Here is a 6,764-nt window from a genome sequence, read left to right as displayed (position 1 = left end):
AAAGAGAACACTAGTTATTTATGATATCAAGTAATTCAAAATTGGAGAGGAGCTACTATGATCATCTATAATTGATTATGGAGTTATTGTGCTTTCTTTCTGATATTTGTTTTGTTGGGGGCTCCACATTGTGTTCTGTTAACTCTTAATTTTATCTATTTAAGTACTTTTCAATATTATTTTTCAGCCCACCTATTTATTCTGAATATGATGACAAGCTTAACTATATTGCTTTTCTTGCAAGTTATCAATTTTAATTGTGTCCTTTTCTTGCGAGAAACTGTGTTAGATGGATATTTTTCATCAAGATCATGTATTTTGTTCTCAAGTATAATTTCTTGCTCTTTTGTTTCTGATTCCAGAATCAGATTGAACCAACCACCTGTTTCCAATATAACCTAAGGGAACCAATAACTGCAGAAAATTTCAGTGGTGTAGAACCACACAACTTGATGTGTGAGCACCTATTCTTCATTTTGGTCCATTGCACAAAAGGTCATTCAGATGCTATAGTGAGGTAGGGAAAGATAAATTCCCAATTAATGTTGTCATTTGTTTCTAGTGACTTTGCCATCTTATGTGTACTTATTGCAATCTTGAGTTGATAGTATTTGTGATAACTTCCCTTTCTCCAACTTTAACTTTGACTTTGACTTTGAAGAGTAAATTTTTTCCTTTGTTGTTGAAAAGTCAGGACATATTGAGAATCTATTTTGGTCCTGCCTCTACCTATCTTAGGCTTTCTTGGTCTTTTCTACAGATTGTTGGTTGTGAAATAGGATTAATCCAAGAACATTAATATACTGTTATCTCTTCGATGTTCTCATTTCGATGATCTCAATGTACTTCAGATTTTGCTTTCAGCTGAAGATAAAGGAGACATCAATAGTACACTAGTCTTGGTTAATCAGTTCCTCAAATTTTTCATTTGAGAATTCCTATTTTTTTGACGTTTTTAAAATGCCAAAAATAAGAAATGGTCATGCCAAAACAATGACTATTGTTCATTAGGTTGTTTTAGATGGCCCAACAAAATTAGGCGATTTGAAGCCGGTCATCCGAACTCATATAGATGGCGTGGACTATAGCACATGAAAATTTAGTAATCGTCCTGGATTTCTGTTTTAGTCCTAAAATGCCAAAAACGAGGAATGAACATGCCGAAGCGATGATTATCGTTCATTAGGTTGTTTTTGATGGGCCCGCAAAATTTCAAGCGGTTCGGAGTCGGTCGCCCGAATTCATGCAGATAGCATGAAACATACAAAAATATGGAATTCGCTTTGAATTCCTGTTTTTGGCCATAAAACGCCAAAAAATGAAAACGGCCATGCTGAAGCGATGACTATTGTTTATTAAGTCATTTTTTATAAACCCGCAAAATTTTAGACAATTCGAATTCGGCCGCCCAAAATTATGCAGATGGTATGGACTGTAGCACACGAAAATATGAAAATTGTCATGAATTTCGTTTTTTGGTCCTAAAATGCCCATAAACAAGGAATGGTCATGCCAAAAAGATGACAATTGTTCATCAAGGCGTTTTTGAAGGGCCTGCTAAATCTTTGGCTATTTGGAGCCAGTTGCGCAAATTGAGATGGCATGGACTATAGCACACGAAAATATGAAAATCGTTCCGAATTTTTGTTTTTGGCCCTAAAACGCCAAAAAGAAGAACGTTCATGCCGAAGCGAGGACTATTGTTTATAATGTCATTTTGTATGGGCCTGCAAAATTTTATGCGGTTCGGAGCCGATCGCCCGAATCTATGCAGATGGCGTGGACTACAGTGCACGAAAATATGGTAATCGTTGTGGATTCTTGTTAATTGGCGCTAAAATGTCAAAAAATGAAGAACGGTTATGCCGAAGCGATGACTATTTTTATTAAGTCGTTTTTTATGAGCCCGCAAAATTTTAGGCGATTCAGATCCGGTCGCTCGAATTCGTTCAAATAGCGTGGACTACAACACACGAAAATTTGGAAATCGTCCTAAATTCCTGTTTTTTGCCCTAAAATGCCAAAAAAGAGGAACGGTCTTGCCGAAGCGATGACTATTGTTCATTAGGTCGTTTTTGATGAGCCCGTAAAATATTAGGCGATTCGTAGCCGGTTGCCCGAATTTGTATAGATTGGCATGGACTATAATATACGAAAATATGGAAATCATCCCGAATTCGTATTTTTTGCCATAAAATGCCAAAAAATAAGGAACGGTCATGCCAAAGTAACGAGTACTGTTTATTGGGTCGTTTTTATGGGCCCATAAAATTTTAGGCTATTCAGAGCCGGTCGCCCGAATCCATGCAGTTGGCGTGGACTATAACACACGGAAATATAAAAATCGTCTTGAATTCTTATTTTTTAGCTATAATACGCTAAAAATGAGGAACGATTATGCGGAAGAGATGTCTATTGTTCATTATGTTATTTTTTTATCATCCCGCAAAATTATAGGCGATTGATAGCTGGTCGCCCAAATTCATGCAGATGGCTTGGTCTATAGCACACAAAAATTTGAAAATCATCATGAATTTCCATTTACGAGGAACGGTCATACCTAAGCGATGACTATCGTTTATTAAGTCATTTTTGATGAGCCTGCAAAATTTAGGCGATTCTGATTTGGTCGCTCGAATTTATGCAAATGGCGTGGACTATAGCTAGGGGTGTCAATAGTTCGGTTCAGCCGATTATTTTATAGAATTTGTACCATACTAATTTTCGGTTATTTTATTATGTATAACCAAAATTAGGCTTTTCGAAATCGTCCAAATCATGTCGGTTTCTCTTCGGTATCAGTACGGTTCGGTTAATTTTTGGTATTTTTTTAAATATCATGTAAAAATCACTAGTAAAAGTAGAATGTCATTGCTTACATATTTTATAGGACTCAGCAACTCTATAGACAATTTTACTGTTTAAATGATGATGAATTAAGAAAACACGAAAGATGACCAGAGTATAGATCCATCAACTACTCTACAACAATATAAAAGAAACTAAGTAAAGATAAAGAAAAGATAAATCACACGAGTAGAAAGATATGAACTAAGTTCGGACTCATGAATAAAACCGATAGAAGATTAAATATTCAAAAAGATAAACCTAAATTATACGAAAGGAAACATATTCAATATATTGTAATTTGCTATTCATAACCACTAGAATACTTTGTGTCTTGTTAGTGAATATGTTAGAAATAATTTAGTTTCAGTAGGAGTAGCATATTAGGTTTGGAAATTAGGATTTTGATTTTAATTACTTGTTGACTTGTAACAATTTTCATAATTCCTAGGCCCAAGGGAAAATTTAATTATTATTTTTAAACTTAACATACATATTTTCCACATGTAAATTTATTCGGTACGGTTCGATATTTTTTCGGTATATTTTCATAAAATAAAAAATCTAACCTAATTATCGGTACGGTTGTAGATTTATATAAAAACGTACGGTTTTATTAATAGAAACCTAAAAATCGGTTCGGTGCGGTACAGTTCAGCCGATTTAGTCGGGTTTCAAATATCCATTGACACCCCTAACTATAGCACACGAAAATTTGAAAATCGTCTTGAATTCCTGTTTTTTGGCCATAAAATGCCAAAAAATAAGGAACATTCATGCCGAAACAATGATTTTGTTCATTAGGTTATTTTTTATGGGCCCATAAATTTTAGGCGCTTCGGAGTCGGTCGCTCGAATACATGCAGATGGCGTAGACTATAACACACGAAAATTTGGAAATCATCTTGAATTCCTATTTTTTGCCCCTAAAGTGCGCAAAAAGAGGAAAGGTCATGACGAAGCGATGACTATTGTTCATTAGTTTATTTTTTATTGGCCCGCAAAATTTTTAGGTGATTAGGATCCGAACGTCCGAATTCATGCAGATGACGTGGACTATAACATATGAAAATATGGAAATCGTCATGAATTCCTTTTTTAATCCTGCAACACCAAAAAAAGAGGAACGATGATGCTGAAGTGATAACTAATGTTCATTAGGTGGGTTTTTATAGGTCCAATTTTTCTTAGATAATTCGGAGCCGGTTTCTCGAATTCATACGAATTGGTGTAGACTATAGCACACGAAAATATGGAAATCGTCATGAATTCCTTTTTTCCCTAAAACACCAAAAAATGACGAACGATTATGTTGAAGTGATGACTAATGTTCATTAGGTGGGTTTTATGGGCCCAAAACATTTTAGGTGATTCAGAGCTGGTCGTTCAAACTCATGCAGATTGACGTGGACTATAACACACGAAAATATGAAAATCATCCTGAATCTATTTTTGACCATAAAATGCTAAATAGAGGAACGGTCATGTCGAAACGATGAGTATTGTTCATTAGGTCCTTTTTTATGGGCCCTTAAAATTTTAGGCAATTCAGAGCCGGTCGCCCGAATTCATGCAGATGACGTGGACCATACACGAAAATTTGGAAATCGTCCCGAATTCCTTTTTTGGCCCTAAAACGCTAAAAAGAGGAAAGGTCATGCCGAAACAATGACTATTGTTCATTAGGTCATTTTTTATGGGCCCGCAAAATTTTAGGATATTCGAAGCTGGTCGTCCAAATTCATGCATATGTCGTGGACTATAGCATATGGAAATATGAAAATCGTCATGAAATCCTTTTTTCCCTTAAAATACCCAAAAATCGAGGAATGATGATTCTTAAGCGATGACTAACGTTCATTAGGTCATTTTTTATGAGTCTATAAAATATTAAGTGATTCGGAACCGGTTTGTGTTGTGTCTAAGTTTTTCTGCCAAATGATAAGTTTTGGATCCTTTCAACTAAATTGTGAAAAGAGGAAGAAAGACATCATCATTGAGTTATGTAAAGTTTTAAATATTTATTGTGTAATTGTTTATGGTCTCAAATGTACATTGATATAGTATATAGTTTATCGGAAATCGTGGGCAAAAGAAGCAAGGAGAATTAAGAGAGTTATATCCTAACGATTAAATCTCCATCTTAATTCTTGCTCTCTAAAGATGTAAACCTTCAAAATCTCAATAAAGTTGAAATTCATATTCATTAGGATCATGGTTATTCCTATTTTTATATTAGGTTGAAATTAAGTTAACTCATTTGCTTTTATATCATAAGCTTGGTACGTAAGGGCTCGCTCATTTTCATCCTTTTTAATTTGTTTTTAAGTGCTTGTGAGATTTATTTAGAGTAAAGAAAATCTGGTGTTAAAAGGGCAAACTTGTGATTTTCAATTTGCAGTTTCACAACTGACAGTGAAGATGGACCATGTTAGATTGCATCATTTTGAACATGATTTTAATTCAATATCAAGATTTAGATTTTGGTGTGGTTGGCCAGTTTTTGGCATGATATTTAGAGTTTAGCCAGTATTTTAAATGTTTGAGGGAAAAAAGTCAGCTTTCAGTTAAACTTAGCATTAAAGGACCTTTTTGCCTTTTGATCTTCATCTTCTTTCTTTTGCCTTGGTACTCAAATGCAAGGTGGAGCTATCGTTATAGTTATGAATTCGAGAAAATCTGTTAAATTTAGCTCAAATTATATTTTGTGTTAAAAAAATTATTTAATATGTATAAATTATCTATTCAGAACCCAATAAACAATAAAAATTGGGGTCTAGAAATCTAGAAGCTAAAGATCCTGGCTCCGCCTCTCTTCAAATGTTTGAGATAAAACAAAAGTCGCAAATACCTAAAAGAACATCCCCAACAAGCAAATAAGTTGCAAGGCTAGCAATTAGAGTGATAATATAGTAGCAGTTACTTAGTACCTTTCATCTATTCATTAATTCCTATATTATGTAATTGTTACTGCATTTTTCTTATTGTAGTTGAGTGTAGTCTTATACTATAGCATTCTTTATAAGGAAGGAAGGTACATTCTTTGTAAGTTGAGTTTAATCATGTTCAATTGGTCATATACAATGATTATTTGTTCCAATTGTATATATTTTTCTTTATTTTTCTCATTTATTTATTTTTCTTTTTGTTTAGAATGTTGAATTTGAGTAAAAGGAAATAAAGTTGCGGCTAAATTTTGGAAAAAAAAATAGATTAAAAAAAAAACAAGCGAGCTTAAATAATAACTTGAAATCATACATATTATTTTAATGAATTTCCATGCACTCCACGACATTTCATATCATTTTGACATCTAATTCATACCAGAAAAGACTCAAAGTTGAGCAAAAAAATGGAACAAAATTACAAAGTAAAATTTTAGGAATGCCAAAAAAACTCATAAATTTAATCGGATAAAAATAAGGAGAGATTATTGAATTAACACTATAAAGGCACAATTTAATAATTATAATTGCTCTAAAGAATTAAGTTTAATTTTGAGGTCTTTTTGTTAATGAGGTATCAGAGCATCCAACGCATTGTTGGGGATAAAAGTTAAGGGAAAGACTCAAAGTCTTTTGTGGGGTTTGCTTTAAGTCTTTTTCTTTAACTTCTTTCACCAGGTTGGCAAGTGAACTGAGAGAATTGATCAAAATTCACTAATAATAAATATTTTCATTTTTCAAATGTGGAAAAGTTAAACAAAGAAAAAGAATTATATGTTTCCACTTAATTTCTATTAACTTTTACATATAATGCGTTGAATGACAAATTGACTTTTAGTCAAGAACTCACAAGTAATTTCTTAGAAGGAATCAGAATCAAGAACTGTATTGCATTTATATTACCGATTTAGCAAGCTCTTGTTTAATTTTATTTGCTTGAATTTATGGATGTGTCAACTTGTAATTGCCAAA

Source organism: Nicotiana sylvestris, chromosome 1 (assembly GCF_000393655.2).
Source record: "Nicotiana sylvestris chromosome 1, ASM39365v2, whole genome shotgun sequence".
In the NCBI taxonomy this organism is placed as follows: domain Eukaryota; kingdom Viridiplantae; phylum Streptophyta; class Magnoliopsida; order Solanales; family Solanaceae; genus Nicotiana; species Nicotiana sylvestris.
This window is presented reverse-complemented; position numbering follows the sequence as displayed.